The following is a 19,927-nucleotide window of genomic DNA, read 5'->3' on the forward strand; positions in this document are numbered from 1 at the left end:
CATCCATCCATCCATCCATCCACCCATTATCCATTCAACATGTGCCAGAGCCATGCTGAATCTTGGCTTTTCCTACTCTTCTTTGAAAAAGAGATGTGGGCTGGAGAGATGGCTCAGCAGTTAAGAGCACTGACTGCTCTTCCATAGGTTCTGAGTTAAATTCCCAGCAACTATATGGTGCCTCACAATCATCCTTAATGGAATCTGATGTCCTCTGCTGGTGTGTTTGAAGACAGTGACAGTATATTCACATACATAAAATAAATAAATCTTTAAAAATGTTTTATTATATATTAGACAGAGAAATGGGCTTCATGATGACACCCTCACACATTAAGGTAATATATTCTAATCCTATTCACTCTCCTCCATCACCTTTTCTTGTTCTTCTACTCCTGCTAATCTCCTTGCTCTTCCTAACTATTTACTCTTCTATTTTAATGTTTAATTGTGGTGAGAGTTTGTTTATAGGATTATTGACATCTTATCAGTGGCTACACTACTGAAGAAAATGTCTTTCTCTCCCCTACTGACCCTTAACTGAATACAAATCTTTAAGCAGAAGTGGGGAGCCCCTCTCCTCTTCATGAAAAGGTGGTGACAGGGTCACTCTTATGAAGATCTTGTTTATACAATCACAGATACTATGAGTTCAGGAATGCAAACTCAGTTTCCTGCCTGGAAATAAGCATGCCATGTTTTCCCTATCATTTCTCTGGTTCTTTCTTCTGAAACACCTTCTTCTGCAACGTTCTTTGAACATAGGAAGGGGTGATACATATGTCCCATCTTTAGTTAGACATTCACTAGACATTTGTTATTTGTACTTTGACAGTTGCCACTGGCCAGACAAGAAGAAGTTGACAAAAACACCTTGGGTGCAAACCTAGTGTTTGAAAAGGCACAGCATTTTAATTTAACAAGACAGTATCTATTGCTTCTCCACTAGGGTATGTAACCTCCTCCTGGGTTTTTGACTGGGTTTACAGAACCAAATGTGAACTCCCTCAAATGGAGTGGGAAACAAATACAATTTTAGAGTGGTTGGCTACTCCCATAACAGACTTACCTCTATTACACCAGTGGGCTCATCTTTCCTGGCCAGTTTATGTTGTTTTACACAGGCTCCACAGCTAAGTAAGACTGTAGTGTGCAATTCTTTACCAGCGCCCAGCATAGGACTTCAGGCACTGTTAAGGCTTCTAGTCAATTTTCAACTTTATATGCCTTAAAACTAAGGAGGTGTTGTCCCTTCAGTGATATGATCTTACCCCCTAATTCTGGCAGGCAACCAGCAGCAATGCCAATCACCACTATAACGTACAACCATAGGGGGGTAGTTCACAGATGACACCAGGGTAGTATATTTAATATCCTTTGTCTTTTGGCTGCAGCTTTATTAGCCCACAGAGAGTAATTATGCCCAAGTTCTTTTCTTATTTTACTTTATATTATCTTATCAAGTATAAATTTATCGTATATGTATACATATTTTTTGAAGCTTTTTAATTTATTTGTTCTCTCAGAAATCTGCACATCACAGCAGAAAATTGACTCACCGCAAATCTACTCCTTTAGCTTTTTGCCAGCACCAACATTGGCCTTTGTAGTCCCCCTGACCTTCTTCATTCTGTTCTTGTGCTCCTTTTGCTGTTTTCAGGAGGTGTTTTTCTTCTCATAAAGACCATGTCTTGCAAGTCCGTGTTTAGGTTCATTCTTCTTTGCATAATCTAAAGAATCGTAGATCATGCCAAAGCCAGTTGTCTTGCCACCACCGAAGTGTGTTCTGAATCCAAATACAAAGATGACATCTGGTGTGGTTTTGTACATTTTGGCCAGCTTTCCCCCAATTTGTGTCTTTGGTAATATTGCCTTCCCAGGATGAAGGACATCAATGACCATCTGTTTCCCCTGAAGCAGACAGTTTGTTGTGAACTTCTTGGTTCGGATGGTTACTGTGTCATTCAAGATGGCTACTGTGCTGGAGCTGTAGAAAAGGAAAAGAGCACATATATATTCCTATCATCCTTTGTTTCTCTCTCCCTTAAACTTGTCTGTTCACTCCCAGTATTCCATTCTCTATGTTACTATCATACCCATCTTCCCAGCTCCCCTAAAGATTTTTACCCCTCTCATGGACCCCTTTCTAGTTTTCATGACTCTACACCCACACGTTGACCATATTTTAAAATATTTACTTTTGCTTATGTTACTAGTCATGGCCCTTTCAAATCATCATTCACAGGCTTTTCTGTTCTTGCCATATGCTTTCCTAGCCTCCTGAAGATCAATGTTTAGCAGTAGCAGCTTGTTAGAGGCTAGTTAAGTTATTCCCAATCTCTTGGGTCAAATGCACATGGTCCTATGCCTAGATAAAGAGCTTCAGGTAGCATGTGGCTACCAAGAAAAGGAAAGCCGGTTTTCTTCAGGGATGAATACCCACATAGTTTGCTCAGTCTCAAGTGGTCATCACTGGACACATGTGCATATAAGCAAAGCTAAAGGACTCAGTAGGATACACACACACACACACACACACATACACACACACAAATATATATATATATACAAATAATATGTGTGTTCTTGCATATAATAATAATTAAGAATATATCATGAATTTATGATGCAGTTTTTTATTATGAAGTTTAAAAACAAAATAGTATTAAGTAGAACTTACATAAACAACAAAGAAATCCCTGGGAGTATATCAAACAGAAAAAGGCCTTTATAGATGATGGTATGAAATAAATAAGGTTAGTGAGGTTTTGTTTTCTATTCAGAATGCTGTCCCTTATGGATGTCTGTTGGGAGAATATGGCAGGTTTGTTTTTTTTAACCTCTTCAAAGCATGAACTCTTCCTTCTATCTTTTCCTTGTTAAATTCTGTTTCCAATTAAAATATTTTGTTTTAATTCTATATTTGTCCAAAATAAGAACCAAATGATAGTCCAGACACTGATATATGAATGTGAAGTATTTGCTTTCCTCTTAAACTTCACATTCATTTGCCTTTAAACAGCCTATTAAGCTGTAAACACTCAACAACTTTTTCCAGCCCAAATTTGTAACTGCTTCTATACCTCTCCTGAAAAACAACACTGTCAAAGTCATCAGAGTGAGAATCTCACTCCTGGTACCAACTTCCACCCTAGTTGGTTTTTCTGTTACTCTGATAAAATTACATGACCAAAGCAACTTAAGGAGGAAAAGGCCTGTTTTGCTCACAGGTTTTGTCTTATCACTGTCTTTGTTAGGCTTTCTATTGCTGTGAAGAGATATTGTGACCATGGAAACTCTTATAAAGTAAAACATTTAATTGGGGCTGGTTTCCAGTTAGTTCAGTCTATTATCATCACAGTAGGAAGAAGCATGCAGGTATTCAGTAGACAAGGAGATGGAGAGGGAGCTGAAAGTTCTACATCTGGATCCACATGCAGCATGAAGAGAGATACTGGGACTGGCTTGATAATTTGAAACTTCAGAGTCCATTCATAGTGAAACACTCTCTCCACAAAGGCCATACTTTCCCCAACACAACCACACCTCCTAATTGTGTCACTCCTTAAGAAATTATGGGGACCATTTTCATTCAAACCACCACAATCATTGATGGAAGCCAAAGCAGACTCTTGAAGCAGAAAGCACAGAGGAATGCTATTTACTGGCTTGTTCTCTCTACTTTGCTCAGTTACCTGTGTTACACAGTCCAGACCCACCTTCCTAGGAATAACATCACTCACAGAGGCTGGACCCTCTCATATCAAATAACAGTTATAAATGTCTTTCACAGGTAAGGGCACAGGTCAATCTGATCTAGGAAATTTCTCATTTGGAGTTTCCTTTTCCAAGTTCCCTTTTCTAGTTTATGACAAGTTGGCAGCTAAAGTTAAGTAACATACCTACTTATTTAGTCCCTGGGAAACTAGAACTGCAGAAGTTAATGACCTCTGCAGGAATGTAGTCACTCTACTTCTAAGTTATGATAGACTCAAGTTGATCTCTCTTCCATTCACACTGTTAGATGTTCCCCATTCCATACAGCCCTAAATAATGTGTATTTCCCACCACCTCTCATTTTAATTGAGAGACACTGTTCCAATTTTACCATATACCTCTCTCCCATGCTTTGAGAAATTCTTTTATTCTATCCTATATTTCACAATGCAATATAACAGCATCCTGTTAAATTCTGTACTAAGATCCCCACAGAGTTAATGAAGAATTTGGAGATCAAGAAGAGTTCCTGATGGGTACATTGGGGGCAGATCTATATTTCCAGTACTCCAGAGATGGATACAGGAGGATGATAATTTCAAAGCCTGCTTGACCTACATCATGATGTCATATTTAACATCACCATATCTACATCAACAAATAAAAATTAAACAAACAAGCCAGTAACACTCCCCCCAAACATAAAGGTGGTACCTGATGTGGAGCAAATGTGGGGTTAGAAGGTAGGAGAGAAATGAACCTTAACTGATAACCTCAGTATATTAGGAGGAGGTCAGGCAGAGGCATAAGCCAACCATTCTCCTGCAGCACAGAGGTTCATGCTTCAGAAATGCACTTCTGCAACAATCTCAAATTATTACTAATTTTTGATATTACAATTTCTATGTGCTCCCTCTAAAATGCATGATAAAATCATTGCCTTTGTCAGTCTGAATTTTTATATTGTTTTGTCATTTTTAAGTTCTTTAACTTTTGAAATCAGAAATTAGAGATGAGTAAAACTGTGGTCACAGAAATATGGAACTGCAGGTACCAGATGACATGACTCTATTATTTACAAAGTATTAGAAGAACTCTGCTATCCCCTGTGTATTTGATCTTAGCCATTCTGACTGGTGTGAGGTAGAATCTCAGGGTTGTTTTGATTTGCATCTCCCTGATGACTAAGGATGTTGAACATTTTTTTAGGTGAATTTTTCCTTTTTATGGTTAGATGTGTTAATACGGTGCTACATATCAGTTTCATGTTGGGATAGTTCATTAAAATTCTATGTAATTCAAATAATATCTAAAAATACGAATTGTTGTTAACTTCCACCTGACAAGAAGATTTATTAATTAAATATCCAAAACTAATGACTTTAACACCTGCAATCTTCATTTTATCTTTTAAATTTTATTTTATAAATACAATCTGAATTTTATGAAATTTAATTATTATTCAATTTTTCCTGGCAAGAAAGAAATAATGTCAAAGATTTAGAAAAATAAAAATGTAAAAACTGACCATCATTTGGGAAGAAGATGTTACAGTACTTCATTTTTGTTTGTTTGTTTGTTTGTTTGTTTTGTTTTTCAAGACAGAGTTTCTTTGTGTATTACCCTGGCTGTACTAGAACTCATTTTGTAGACTAGGTTGCCCTCAGATTCACAGAGATCCACCAGCTCTTCATCCAGAGTACTGGAATTGAAGATATGTACCTTCTGCCTGGTTAGTATATAAAAAATTTTAGGCTGTTTTTGTGTGTCTTTTTTTTCTAGTAAGGTAATAAAACAGTATGAAGCCAATGAGAGAACATGACTGTTTTTGTAATTTCTGCCAAAGAATGGGTCACCTTATCATGGATAAGGAAGCTTCGAGAAGAAGCTTCAAGAAGAGGAAATACTCACCTAAAGAAATGTTCAACATCCTTAGTCATCAGGAAAATGTAAACCAAAACAACCCTGAGATCCCACCTCACACCAGTCAGAATGGCTAAGATCAAAAACTCAGGAAATAGAAGATGCTGGCAAGGATGTGGAGAAAGAAAAACACTCCTCTATTGCTTGGGGGGAGGGGGATTGTAAGTTGGTACAACCACTCTGGAAATCAGTCTGGCAGTTCCTCAGAAAATTTGACATAGTACTACCTGAGGACTCAATTATCCCACTCCTGGGGATCCCACTCAGAAGATGCTCCAACATATAATAAGGACACATGCTTCACTATATTCATAGCAGCCTTATTTATAATAGCCAGAAGCTGGAAAGAATTCAGATGTTCCTCAACAGAAAAATTAATACAGAAAATGTGGTACATTTACACAATGGAGTACTACTTAGCTGTTAAAATCAATGAATTCATGAAATTCTTTGGCAAATGGATGGAACTAGAAAATATCATCCTGAGTGAGGTAACCTAATCACAAAAGAACACACATGGTATGCACTCACTGATAGGTGGATATTAGCCCCAAAGCTCAGAATACTCAAGAAATAAATCACAGACCATGTGAAGCTCAAGAAGGAAGACCAAAGTATGGGTGCTTTGGTCATTTTTAGGAGTAACAAAATACTCAAGGGAGCAAATACAGAGACAAAGTGTGGAGCAGATACTGGAGAAGGGGCCATCTGGAGACTGCCCTACATGGGGATCCCTCCCATATGCAGTCAACAAATGCAGATACTGTTGTTGATGCCAGAAAGTGCATGCTGACAGGAACCTGCTATTACCTGTCTCCTGAGAGGCTGTGCTAGAATCTGACATATACAGAGGCAGATGCTTGCAGCTAACCGTTGAACTGATCATGGGGTTCCCAATGAAGGAGGTAGAGAGAAGACTGCAGGAGCTGAAGGGGCTTGCGGCCCCGTGGGGAGAGCAACAATACCAACCAACCAGAGCTCCTAGGGTCAAAACTGCCAGCCTTGGAACACGCATGGAGGGACCCATGGCTCCAGCTGTATATGCAGTAGAGTATGGCCTTGTCAGGCATTGGTGTGAATGGAGGTCCTTGGTACTGTGAAGGTGGGATGCCCCAGTGTTGGGGAATTCGAGGGTGGGGTGAGGGGAGTGGGTGGATGGGTTGGGGGCACACCCTCATGGAAGCAGCAGGAGGCGGGACTGGATAGGGATTCCTGGTGTGGGGATGAGTAAAGGGGATAACATCTGAAATGTAAATAGGCAGAATATCCAATAAAAAACAAAGAAAAGGAAATATTTAATATATTTACAAATATATGTGATTTCTAATTTGGAGACAGACTCCACATTGAGAACTCTTGGATCATCCTAGAGAAGTATGTACTTCTAAGGAACTCAAAAGGACAAAGAGAACTTTCGGAAAAGTCAATCTAGTATTTAAAGTGAATGAGCAAAATGCACAGATGTAAAATAACTCATTAGGATAGGGTGCCAGGTCATATTCATTAGGATACTTACAACAAAAAAGGAGAGATGCTAGTAAGTGTCACCAAGGATATGAGAAAAGTAGAACCCTCATACACTGCCAGTGGGCACTAACAATAAAAGATGGAACAATCCCCTGTGGAAAGCACAGTCGATACTGTGGGAAACAGTTTGTGCCTCCAAAAATTCAGCATAAGAAGCTAAAGAGGACTTGTGGTTCTGGCTTGGAATTCTGGCTCCTCTGGGAACATTGGCAGGAAGCTCTCAAACTCAAGGTCAGTGTAAGCAACTTTGTGAGATTCTATCTCCGAATGAACAACCAGAGGAGGACTAGGGATATAGCTTCATGATAGAACATTAGCACTTGAGGCTTTAACTCAGGAAAGTAAAACATCAAATGAATACTTCCTAGTGGTCCAGAAATTATCCAGTTGAATTTGTTCTTAGAAAATTGAAAGCATAAAGCCTCTCTATAAATGGTCATCAACAATATTTATAATAACTAAAAAGGAAGTAACTCAACTCATTATTGATTGGTTAATGGCTAGGGAAAAAAAATGCTATATGTCCATAACGTGGATGAACTCTGTTGTTAAGCTAAGGAAGCCATAAATAGAAGCCACACTCTGCGTGAGTCCATTTGTATAGAGTGTCCGGTTAGAGTCTACAGATAAGGGAATATTAGTGTCTCTTAGCTCTCAGTGAAGATAAGGAACTCTTAGCTAAAGGGTTTCACTTTGAAGTGCTGAGTTGTACACTGAGGGCAACTGTTGCATAATTTGTAAGCAAACTGAAAACTGTTTATCCTAGAGTGTATGCTAAGATGTTGAATTTTACTACATGTAAATTATATCTTAAATATTGCCCAAATTTCCATTATGATAATTAAGGACCACAAAACATAAAAATTTGCAAAATACTTAGGTATGCTGAATAGCTCAGATATTTATTATTTATTTTCCGAATCTGAGATGACTTTTTACTATCTCAAAATAAGTATTGAACAAAATATCTGATTTTTAAAAATAATTTTTTGATGCAAAAGCAAGAGATTTATTTTTAGGTGCGTTGGGATCAACTTTCAATTAGTCCCTCAAGTTGAGTGACTAAAAGGTGAGCAAAATATCTGATTCTTTATTTACCAGGGTGCTGCCATTTGATAGAGGAAGAAAACTGTTGTCATTTTACCATGCTGTTTTCTTTAGAATAAATAGATAAATGAATAAATAAACAAATAAATGCCTCCTATCAAGCAGTAGTTCTCAAAGAAGTAGTTCTCAAATTTTTATTTCAGAACCACACTGCCTCTCTATCCCTCTTTCCTTCCTTTTCTCCCTTCATCCCTGCCTCCCTCCATCCATCTCTTCTTCCCTGTTTTCTTCAGTGTGGGTGTTTGAGCATTCAGGTGCAGGTACATGAAATCCGGGCCAAAGAACAGTCTCAGTTATTTTTCCCTAGGTGCAGTCTGCATTTTCTTTGAGACAGGATATCTTCTAGCCTGGAACTCACCAGGGAGGCTATAGTGACCGGCCAGCAACCCTAAGACATCTATTTGTCTCTGTACTGGGATGAGATGTTTTCATTCCTATGATCTGCTTTTATGTAACTTGGGTTCTACAGCTGGAACTTGGGTCCCTGGACTCATTTGTACTGTACTCATTGGGCCATCTCTCTGGCTGCATACACCATATTCTCAAAAATATTGAAAACTGCAAAGAATTTTTACTTATGTGAATAATGTTTTATATTCATAAAGCAAGACTTAACAAAGGAAATTAATTTTGACATATTTAAATGAATTTTAAAGTAGTGATAAATTCATTGTATGCTAATAACTTTTCACGTCAAAACTGTATTTTTTTCAAATAGAGTACCTTAGAACAGTGATAATGTTTTGGATTTTGACAAATTATAAGATAGCTGGAGTCTTAAATCTATCAGTCATTTATTCTGTTGTGATGTTTTTACTTGAGTTTTATGAAGAAATTAAAAGCCAGGTAGATATGCAGTTGTGTTAGAAAGGACTATTTTCATAGTGTTTTAGGACAATTGTGGTTATTATATGACGCCACACTAAATCCTGACAAAATGTGAAAAGCAATAGTTTTGTAAAGCTTAGTTGTAATGTGGAATCAAAATGTACAGTAATAAACTCATGAGCTCACTAAGTTATAATGCCTTCTCATGCTTTGCATTTTGGATGGTTCTTTTGTTGATACATAATTATGTAACAGGAGATACTGATCATCTGGGAATGTCTTTCCAATGCTGGCCCATTATATAATATCAAAATCATATTAGGTATTTCAGCACTACTTTAACAAGAAAAAAGGCTCTAAGGATGGAAATTATCAAATTTTGGTGATGGTAACATTGCCCAAAATTCTGTTTGTTTTTTTCTGGATGCATAAAAATGTTATTATTAACCACAAATTCTTTCATCTGTTTTCTCTGCAGTGACAGGCTCACTTCATTCATTTCCCATAATGTGTGTGCCTGACAAGGATGAAGAACCGAAGACTATAGTGTGTCAGGGTTCTTTTCCTTTTCATGTTCACAGCTTCAACAATCACAAAAGTGCTTTTCCTAAGACAATCTTTCTATTTTGGCATCCAGCCAAGGTACTTTATTTTCTTACGTCCCAGTTCACAGCACAGAACATTTTAAAAAAAAAAAATGTACTCAAGGATTCTGTTTAGGACAATTAATAGCTGTAGCACTCCAATAAGGTCTTTTAAACTCACATTGGCTGCTTAGTTTTGCTAAATTTCACCATGACTTCCAAGGAGACTATGTATGGCTGTCATTTGATGTCATTGTAATGATTTGTACCAAGACAGTAGCAATTTCATCCACAGTTGCATTTGGATCACGAGTGTAAATGTCAACACAGTGTAATTATGAAAGACTTAGGATGATAACACTGTTGTGCTGAAAACACGTCTGATCCTGCAGATTCCTTCAAAGATCTTGGGGACCTTAGTGACTGGCAAAGCCGTGCTTTGAGAAGAATTGCTGAGTGAGCTTGACGAACAAGCTACATTTCATGTGCTTTCCACAGAATAACATATTTTTGAGTCATCATGAACATATGTTTACTACTTGATACTTTTATATACAGTCACATTATTTTGGTATTATGAACAGTAGCAATATAAGTAGAAGGTAGCAGCTACCTACACTATCCTGACACATGGATGTTACCCTGAGTCAGGCCTGCATTAGTATCCCACATATTGGTTAGCATTCTTTGTCAGGTACAGTTTCAGTGTCAGTAAGACAGGTAGATCAGGAAAAGAGGAATTCCTCTTTTGCTATATTAATATAACCATAGTACACAACTGAGGGTGGTGGAACATACCTGGAGCAATCCAAGCAAGAAAGACAGAGGTAAAGGATTTTATTGAGATCAAGACAATCTAGTATACATAACGAGTCCAGGCCAATCTGATCCATGTAGTGAGATCTTGTCCAGCATAGCCAGTCCTACGAATAAACAAAACAAAATAAAAAACAAACAAACAAACAAAAGTTAGGGTGAAAGTTCTCGTATGACACATTCCTTCAAACAATGACAGTAAATAGGAGGTGGGGGGGGACTCTGAAAATGGAGCCAGGAATATATCACAGTGTGCTTACGCTAAATCTGAGGAATACTTGGTGATCCACTTAAATGGGCTTCTGGAAAATAGGCCAACATTCATCTGGGCTTAGTAAATCATAGTGTGAATAACTTTCTTCTGGTGGATAGATTAAAAACAAAAGACCCCACAATTTTAGACCCTTATAAAGATGCTACAAATACTGAAAGTCAGCATAGTTACAAACTCAATAAAACAGAAAACTTGTAAATAAAGTGTGTGCTAAGACAGAGGAAAGCTTTAGAAAATTTATTGGCAGACTTAACTCATAGCCTTCCTACCATAAGATCAGAAATCATTATCATAAAAAAAGGCCAAGGGGAAAGACAGCAGGGTGGCATGCAAAGCAGAGGTCTCGGAAATAGGAAAGCATTTTAGCGATAAGTCAAAATGAGAAAAATTAACATTAGAGGATCAAAATATAAGCTGTTATCAGTGTTTAAGAAGGTAGTGACTAGGCCAGAGGAGCTTACATGAAGACAGATAAATTCAATGAAGTAAAATGATCAGCAATCTAGGCTTTTGAAGATGATATGAAAAGAATTTAAAATAAGGTAAGGATTAAGTTCAGGAGCATTTCTGAGAAGAGAAGACTGAGGAGGTTCTCCATTCTAAGAAAATCAATGATAAAGCTCACCCTAGAGATACCTTGGACTTCTTTTTTAATAACAAAGAGAAAAAGAATAATTATATAAGCATACTACTGGAAGCAAAGAAATGCTACCTGGAAAGAGCAACAGTCTGGTTAGGTTCCAAATATCTTTATTGAAAAACAAATTTAGTCAGACATTTAAGTGGTCTCTGAAGAATCTGAGCCACAAGCTGCACTAGAAAAAAAATTTAGTCACCTAAGACATCTTTAATGCATGAAAGCAACAGAAATATATCATCAGATTAACAAGGACTTGGGCAGCATGTCATTGTCACGTGATCTTTAAAAATTACTATGAAGTTAAGATGAATCAAGATTAAAATGGTAAAGATAGAAGGCACATGGACTTGGTGCACTGTTGCTGGGTTTGAAGCTAATTAAACACAGAGGTTGAACAGCAATTCCAAACATAGTTGAAGAATTGGATGCAGAAACAAAATTACACTAAAAGAGAGGGCTTCAAAGTATAAAGTATTTTCAACAGTAGTGAATTTTGAATACACTTCTAAATTCAATGGAGTGTGTATTGTTAACTGCATATTATAAAAAGCTCTGGAAGTCAGGCGGTGGTGGCGCACGCCTTTAATCCTAGCACTTGGGAGGCAGAGGCAGGTGGATTTCTGAGTTCGAGGCCAGCCTGGTCTACAGAGTGAGTTCCAGGACAGCCAGGACTACACAGAGAAACCCTGTCTCGAAAAACCAAAAAAAAAAATAAATAAATAAATAAATAAATAAATAAATAAATAAAAAATAAAAAATAAAAAAAATAAAAAGCTCTGGAAATGAATTTCAGTTTTGGAGACATAGTCTTAGTATATGCCCAGGTTAGCCTCAAACTCTTGGTCATCTTGCCTCCTGATATTGGGATTATGGGTGTGTGTCTCCCTGACATGGATTCATCAAATATTGTAAAGAGTAATATTTAAATGATTTCATTATATTCTTCACTACAGTGATTAAAAACTAAAAGTCATATGTACATACATATTTTAATTTTTACCTATTAAAGAACTTTCCAACTTCTGACAAAGACCAATTGAAAAAGACATTTAAGAGGCAAAAAGAGCAAAAGAAATAACAAATGAATGATAATTGAAATTAAAATTAATATAAGTCCAAAACAATAATAAAGTAAAAAATAAACAAACACAAAACAGAATAAACCCTAGCAAGCAAAATATGATAAAAGTACTGATTATGACACTAAACATAAATATTTTAAACTTTTATGAAATATGTTAATACAATCTTGCACTGAATTAAAAGAAATCCTGAGTGAGCTAACTCATATCCAAAAGGACATGCATGGTATGTACTCACTAATAAGTGGACATTAGCCAAAAAAGGACAGAATACCCAGGATACAATCCACAGAACTCAAGAAGGCTAACAAGCTAAAAAGCCTAATTGAGGATGCCTCAATCCCACTTGGGAGGGAGAAGAAAGCAGTCATGAGGAAAAGGAGGGAGGAAAGGAGGGAGGGAGCAACTTAGATGGTAGAGAGGACAGGAGGGTAAAAGGAGAACAAGATCAGGTCTGTGGGGGAAAACAGGACTGAAGCCCTGAAGGCCATCAGAAAGAATGGAAACAGGCAACCTCAGGAGGTAGAAAGTGGAGGGACCCTCTAGAATGTACCAGAGACCTGCAAGGTGAGAGACTCTCAGGATTCAAAAAGATGAAATGTTATACAGTGGGGGAAAAGGGAACTTCCACCTCCAGTAGAAAAAGAGGGCATCAAGTGGAGAGATGGGGTTGCCATCCCACAGTCAAAAACTCTGACCCAGAACTGTTTCTGTCTGAAAGAACTGCAGGAACAAAAAATGGAGAAGAGACCAAGGAAAAGGAGGTCCAGTGAGAGGACCAAATTGGGATCCAGTTCAGGGGGAGGTCCCAAGGCTTGACACTATTTCTGATGCTATGGTGTGCTTTCCAAGAGGGGCCTATCATGACTGCCCTCCACAAGGCCCCAAAGCAGCTGAACGAGTCAGATGCAGATATTTACACCCAACCAATGGACAGAAGCTGCTGACCCCTGTGGTTGAATTAGGGGAAAGCTGGAAGAAGCTGAGAAGGAGGGTGACCCTGTAGGAGGATTAGCAGTCTCAATTAACCTGGACCCCAAGGAGAAGGACTAGCAGTCTCAATTAACCTGGACCCCCAGGATCTCACAGACATTGAGCCAGCAACCAGGCTGCTTACATCAGCTGATATGAGGCCCCCAACACATAAACAGCAGAGGAACACTGGGTCTGGACTCAGTCAGAGAAGATGCACCTAACTCTGGAGAGACTTGGGGTCCCAGAGAGTGGGAAGGTCTGGTGGGATGGGGGTATCCTCTTGGAGAGGGTGGGGTGTAGGTTGTGGGGGAGGTGTGGGATGTGGAACAGTTGGACAGTTGACCAGGAGGGGGATAAAGTCTGGACTGTAAAATATGGATTAAAGAATTAAAAAATAAAATTAAAAAAGAAAGGGATACAATTAAAATATAAAAATAGTAAAATCAATATCTAGAAAATTATTGTTGGTAAAACTCAAGGTAAAGTAGAATTCAAGATAAAAATTCAAGGTAAGCTAACAAGTACAAAGTGAATTATATTTCTTTAACACTACAAACCAAATAAAAATTTAAAATATATAAAGTAGAAAATCTGAGAAACTCAATATAATAAATTTAAATCAGGATCTGATAACTAATTTGCATAAGACAGTCACCTGAAGCTAGACTTCAAAGTGAACAATGATATTAAATAACATAAGGCATAATTTTAAATTTTAATTTGTATAAATTTAGAACATACTATGTTTTCATAAGATAATCCCCAGAACTGACCTAAATAGTAGGCTTCAAAAGTGAAAAACAAAGAAACAACTCAAAAATGAATAAAATTGTTATATTTTCTGAATAATCAGTAAAACTTTAAACTTCTCTAAATTTAAAACAACTCTAAATTTATTGTTCTTTCAAAAACCAGAAAAAAAATTCACAGGACATACCATGAATAAAAATGATTTCAAAGACAACTATGAGAATTCTTTTATATAATAATTTTACAACCTTCCAGCTTCTCTTTACTCCTTCAAAAGAAATCTAAATAAGTGTGAAAATCAAGATGTTTAAGGATTTGAAGAAATAAATGTATAATAAAAATATAAATAGCTTACTTTGTTTCAAATATTGATAAATGAGAGCGTTAGTTCAATGTGGGGGAAACAGCCAGTAAAATAAACATTGGCTAAATCTAACTGGAGCAAGTTAAAACCATAGATCATTTTTTTTAGACAGAAGGAGTGACAAAATATCTGCGAGAGATTAAAATAATGAAAAAGTAATATTACAAATAATATTATTCAAATGTACTTGAAAAAACAGGTGAACTTACATGAAACATGAATGACTTAGATTCTATGGTAAATTTAAGGAATTGTTTTTAAAGCTCCCCAAAGGAAAAAAATCCTCTTAGTACAAATAACGCCACACACACACACACACACACACACACACACACACACACTATTTTAATACAAACTTGAGAGTCCTTAGCTTCTGATTTGGCAAATGAAGTTATAATATGCCAGTAAATTACTCAATTAATTGTGTTCTAAAATTCCACTGTTTGAGAAACAGATTTTTAATTAATGCCACACACCTAGAAAAATCCCAGAAAAATAAAATATTTTAAAAAAATACAAAATAGAAATGGTACATATATTTTTTTGTGGATAGGGTGGTTTCTAATTATAAAAGCAACAGAATAAAACATGAAAGACAAAGATGACTGAATAAAAAGGTTTTAACCATTTTAAAGAACCAGCATTAGTAAAAACCAAATGCTAAGAAAAAAAGTTGGGATGCACCCAACTTAAAGTCAAAAAAATCTGCCAAGTATTCTTTTTCTCTCATATTCTCAATTTTAACTTCAATGAAATGAGGAAAATAACACTGCTGATCAATGAAAAGTGTAGAAATAAACTCATATAAAACTTATATAAGTTTATATATATAATATGTACATATTTAATATATGTATATGTTCTATTTATATATAAAATATATTCATATACATATCATACTTCTGTGCTGAAAACACTGTGTCAGTTATAACTTCGGCAATTACTGCTTCTGTACAGCTGTACCACGTTTCTGGAGAAAAACCCTGAGATTCCCCAACAGACAGATCCACAAGATGTGAGTAATTCATAAAGAAGAAGTTCACTAGCCAATAAACTTGGAATTTTTAACCTTGCTAATGACATGCAAATTAAAACATTAATAAAATGCCACATTCCAACTAATAAATTAGAAAAATATTAAACATATAATACAAAGAGAAGCTTTCTCGTGAACTGGGAGTATAAATTTTCCACAGCTTGATCTTGAAGGCTTTGGCAATGGTCCACACTCTTTCAACCTGCAGTGTTACTCCCAGGAATATATTTTAAGCTGTCAAGATTTTATTTTTGTATGAATAATTAGACATATTTTAAATCAAGAGACTTTATAGTTTCTGATAACATAACTTTGAGTGAAAATAATTTTACAATATATTCCTAACATATACACATTTATGGTTTTTATGTTATATGTTTTGCCACTAAAACATACAACACAAAATTGAAATACTGAAATGAATATAAACTCTAATTTTTTTCTTTCACCTGAGTAGAAATTCACCTAATGCATGAATATCTGGTTTCTAAGGCTTTTGTCCTAACTCTGTAGCTTAAAGAGTAGACTAAATCATGCAACATGATTCTCAGTGTTTTGCAACTGCTTGGAATCTCAGTTTTTGATACTGTATTATTTTGAGAGCCTAGATGATGTGCATAAAGGCAAATACAGTTTCTTTTACCTAGCTCATCTTTATCACCCAAAGAGCTAGCAAAGAGCACAATAGACAGTTAATAAATATTCACTGAATGGGAAACTGAATTGTAAAACCAAGTACCAGCTATGCATGAAGGTACATGATTGTACATCAAGCACTCAAGAGATTGAGGGAGTACTGCCAAGTCTGGCCAGCCTGGGTGGCATAAGAAGACCCTATCACAAACATAGATACAAATACATTTACACACAGTAATTAATTAATTAAAAATGTTAAAAACAGTATACTAACTAAAATATACAATCTGATTCTAAAACCATTTTTAAAAAATAATGAATCTATTCATAATATATGTGACAGTGTGTTTTGTATATATATACATATACTATTTTCAGAAATTTCTACAAGTCCTATAATCTTTAATTAAAATTTAAAGCTGATATCAAGAGTTGAAGATGAAATATGGCAGAATATTTTTATTTTTTTTGAAGAATTTTTATTCTTTTTGAAAGAATAAAAATCTAAAATATAGACTATAAAATAAACAGTTCAAGAACCCAAATTTTGTAAGTAAAGTTGCAGAAAAAGAGAAAATTATAAAAGTTTGTCTCTTATTTAAAATTAAAACAAAAAGCATGACTGGATATTTTTGGATGCTGGGAAACTTGGCAGCACCTCCTTCTTAATCTGTTCTGTAGGTAAACATTTGGTATTCATAATTTTTTTCCAAAAGCCTTGTTACCTGAAGAGATCTCTGAGCTTCTTTCTCTGAGATACCTGACAAGTTACAGAGAGAGCTTGAGACTGCACCCTAAAAAGGGTTATGGTCTGCAGGATTTGAAGAACACAGATGGAAGAATCATGAAGAATATAGAAGCTTCTTGACATTGCCCAGTGTAGGCCTGAGGATCTCATAATAAGTCATCAACTGTTACCACTAGTCTCTTTGATGATGATTGAACTAGGCACTGATCGAGGAGTATATAAAGATATTGTTAAAAATCATTTTATTGATTTTTTTCAACCATAGGTCTCTGGGCTATCCAGCTTTCATTCCTGGTCACCTGGGCAGTGTTGGACATGGGATCCCTGTTGTGGTGTGGGCCTCAAGTTAGACCAGTCATTGGTTGGCCACTGCCACAAGTTGTGAGTCTCTGTTTCCCCGGTACATCTGGCAGACTGGATAGATTATAGGTTGAAGGATTTGCTACTGGGTTGGTGTCCTAGTCCTACCTCTGAAAGCCTTGCTTGGTTACAGAGAGCCAGTTCATGCTCTGGATTCTCTATTACTAGGAGTCCTCACTAGGGTTAGTCTTGTGAAATTTCTACTGACTCTTCTGAGAGTTCTACTGGACTGTGTTTCCAGACCACCCACATCCCACTTTCTCTCAAAATTCTGTGTCTCTCTCAGTATTTTCTCCCTTTATCCCCCACCCCCTTCATTCCCCCCAGTTCCTATCCTTATCTGTCCCCAGTCTACTCACAAAATCTATTCTATTTTCTCTTCCCAAGGACTTCTATGCATCCTCCTTAGAGAAATATTCATCACTTAGCCTTCCTGGGTCTGTGAATCATAGCAGGATTATCTTTTAATTAACAGCTAATGTCCACGTATAAGTGAACACATACCATATTTGTCTTTCTGAGTCTGGGTTATCTCACTCATCTTTCCTAGTAACATCCATATGCCTATACATTTTATGATAATATTTTTAACATTTGAGCATAAATGTGTAAATGTACTACATCTTTTAAAATCACTTTTCTGTTGAGGACATCTGTTTCCAGTTTCTGACTATTGTAAATAAAGTCACCATGAACATAGTTGAGCAAGTGTCTTTGTGGTAGGATGGAGCATCCTTTGAGTATATGCCCAAGAGTGATATGACTGGGTCTTGAGGTAGGTTGGTTCTTGATTTTGTGAGAAATTGCCATATTGATTTCCAAAGTAGCTGTAGAAGTTTGCACTCCTATCAACGATAGAGGATTGTTATTCTCTCCACATCTTCACCAGCATGAGCTATTATCTGAGTTTCTTTTTTACTTTAGCTATTCTGACAAGTGTAAGATGGAATTTAAAAGTCATTTTAATTCACATTTCCCTGGTGGTTAACAATGTTGAACATTTCTTTGTTTCTAATCATCTGATGATATTCCTCTGTTGAGGTTATCTGTTCAGAAATGTATCCCCCTTTTAAGGAAATCATTTGGTTTGTTGATGCCTAGTTTTTTTGAGTTCTTCATATATTTTAAACATCATCCCTCTGTCAGCTGTGGGGTTGGTAAAGATATTTTCCATTCTATAGGATGCTTTTTTTGTCCTATTAACAGTGTCCTTTGCCTTACAGAAGCTATTCAGTTTTGTAAGGTCCCATTTATTAATTGCTGATGTTAATGCCTGTAGTACTGGTGTTCTGTTCAGGAAGTTGTCTACTGTACCAATGTGTTCAAGGCTCTTCTATCAGGTTCAGTGTGTCTGGTTTTATGTTGAGGCTTTTGATCCACTTGAACTTGAGTTTTGTGCAGGATGATAGACATGGATCTATTTGGATTTTTTTACATGCCAACATCCAATTAGATCAACATAATTTTTTTGAAGATGCATTATTTTTTCTATAATATTTCTGTATTCTTTACCAAAAATTAGTGTCATTGGTGTATGGATTTATATCTGGGTCTTTGATTCAATTCCGTTAATCAACCTGATATGTTTTATGCCAATTCTGTGTGTGTGTGTTTTTTTAACTATAGTTTTAAAGTACAACTTGAAATCAGGGATGGTGATATTTCTGAAAATTCTTTAATCATATAGTGTTTTTAAAAATTATTCTGTTTTTTTATATGAAGGTGAGTATTAATCTTTCAAGGTCTGTAAAGAATTGTATTGAAATTTTTATGGGGATTGTGTTGAAACTATAGATTACTTTGTTAAGATAGCCATTTTTACAATGTTAATCCTACCAACCCATGAGCATGGGAGATACTTCTATCTTCTGATATCTTGAGTTTTTAAAGACTACCCAGGGAGTTCTTCCAGTGTTAACAAGACTGGACTTCAGGGATATTGGAGTTTATCACTTTTCCTTTGATCACCAATAATCTAGTCAAACTCAAATGGTAAAGAAGTGGCCAATACAGGTTCCAGGAAGACAGATAAATGGAGAAATGGCTCATTTGTTTGATTTCATAAGATAAATTAAATGAATTTCATGGATATAGGGGTAAAAAATTTATAAAAGTGGCTTAAATTTGAGTTTTTATGATTTTTTTCCCATGGTACATAAGATTAACAATGTCATACTGCTCAATAGTCCTCATTGCAGTTTTATGTTTTCAATTACAATGTCATTTAGTGCCCAATTACCATGCATTTTCCATTGTATGTTTACCTTCCTCTAAAACAACCTTGTGAAAGGGGAGTTTGATCCTGACATGTCAGTCACCGTGAAGGACGGACGAAGGAATCTGTGTCAGGTTTGGTTACATCCCAAGTCCACCCCTTGGCCCAGAGCCCCCATGTGAGCTTACCATTGGCCACTGTCAACTTTTGGTCCTTAGAGAGTACCCAAACTTTCCTAAGACACAACCTTTCTTTTCTATGATATCCACATGACCATTCTTCCATTCTCCATGGTGTGTGTCTAAGGGCCCCTTCCTGTGAGATAATTTTAGTTACTAAATACAT

General features: G+C 36.3%; 1 protein-coding gene and 1 pseudogene across 1 annotated transcript in view; one reads left to right on the plus strand and one right to left on the minus strand.

Moving 5' to 3' along the window:
* The window catches only part of Pou6f2 (POU class 6 homeobox 2), a 489,703-nt gene that overhangs the window by 87,454 nt on the left and 382,322 nt on the right, over nt 1–19,927 (plus strand). The gene's annotated exons all lie outside the window — the stretch shown is intronic.
* Nucleotides 1,567–19,927, minus strand: part of LOC143443414 (small ribosomal subunit protein eS24 pseudogene) — a 29,645-nt pseudogene continuing 11,284 nt past the window's right edge.

Source organism: Arvicanthis niloticus, chromosome 8, assembly GCF_011762505.2.
Source record: "Arvicanthis niloticus isolate mArvNil1 chromosome 8, mArvNil1.pat.X, whole genome shotgun sequence".
Classification (NCBI taxonomy): Eukaryota; Metazoa; Chordata; class Mammalia; order Rodentia; family Muridae; genus Arvicanthis; species Arvicanthis niloticus.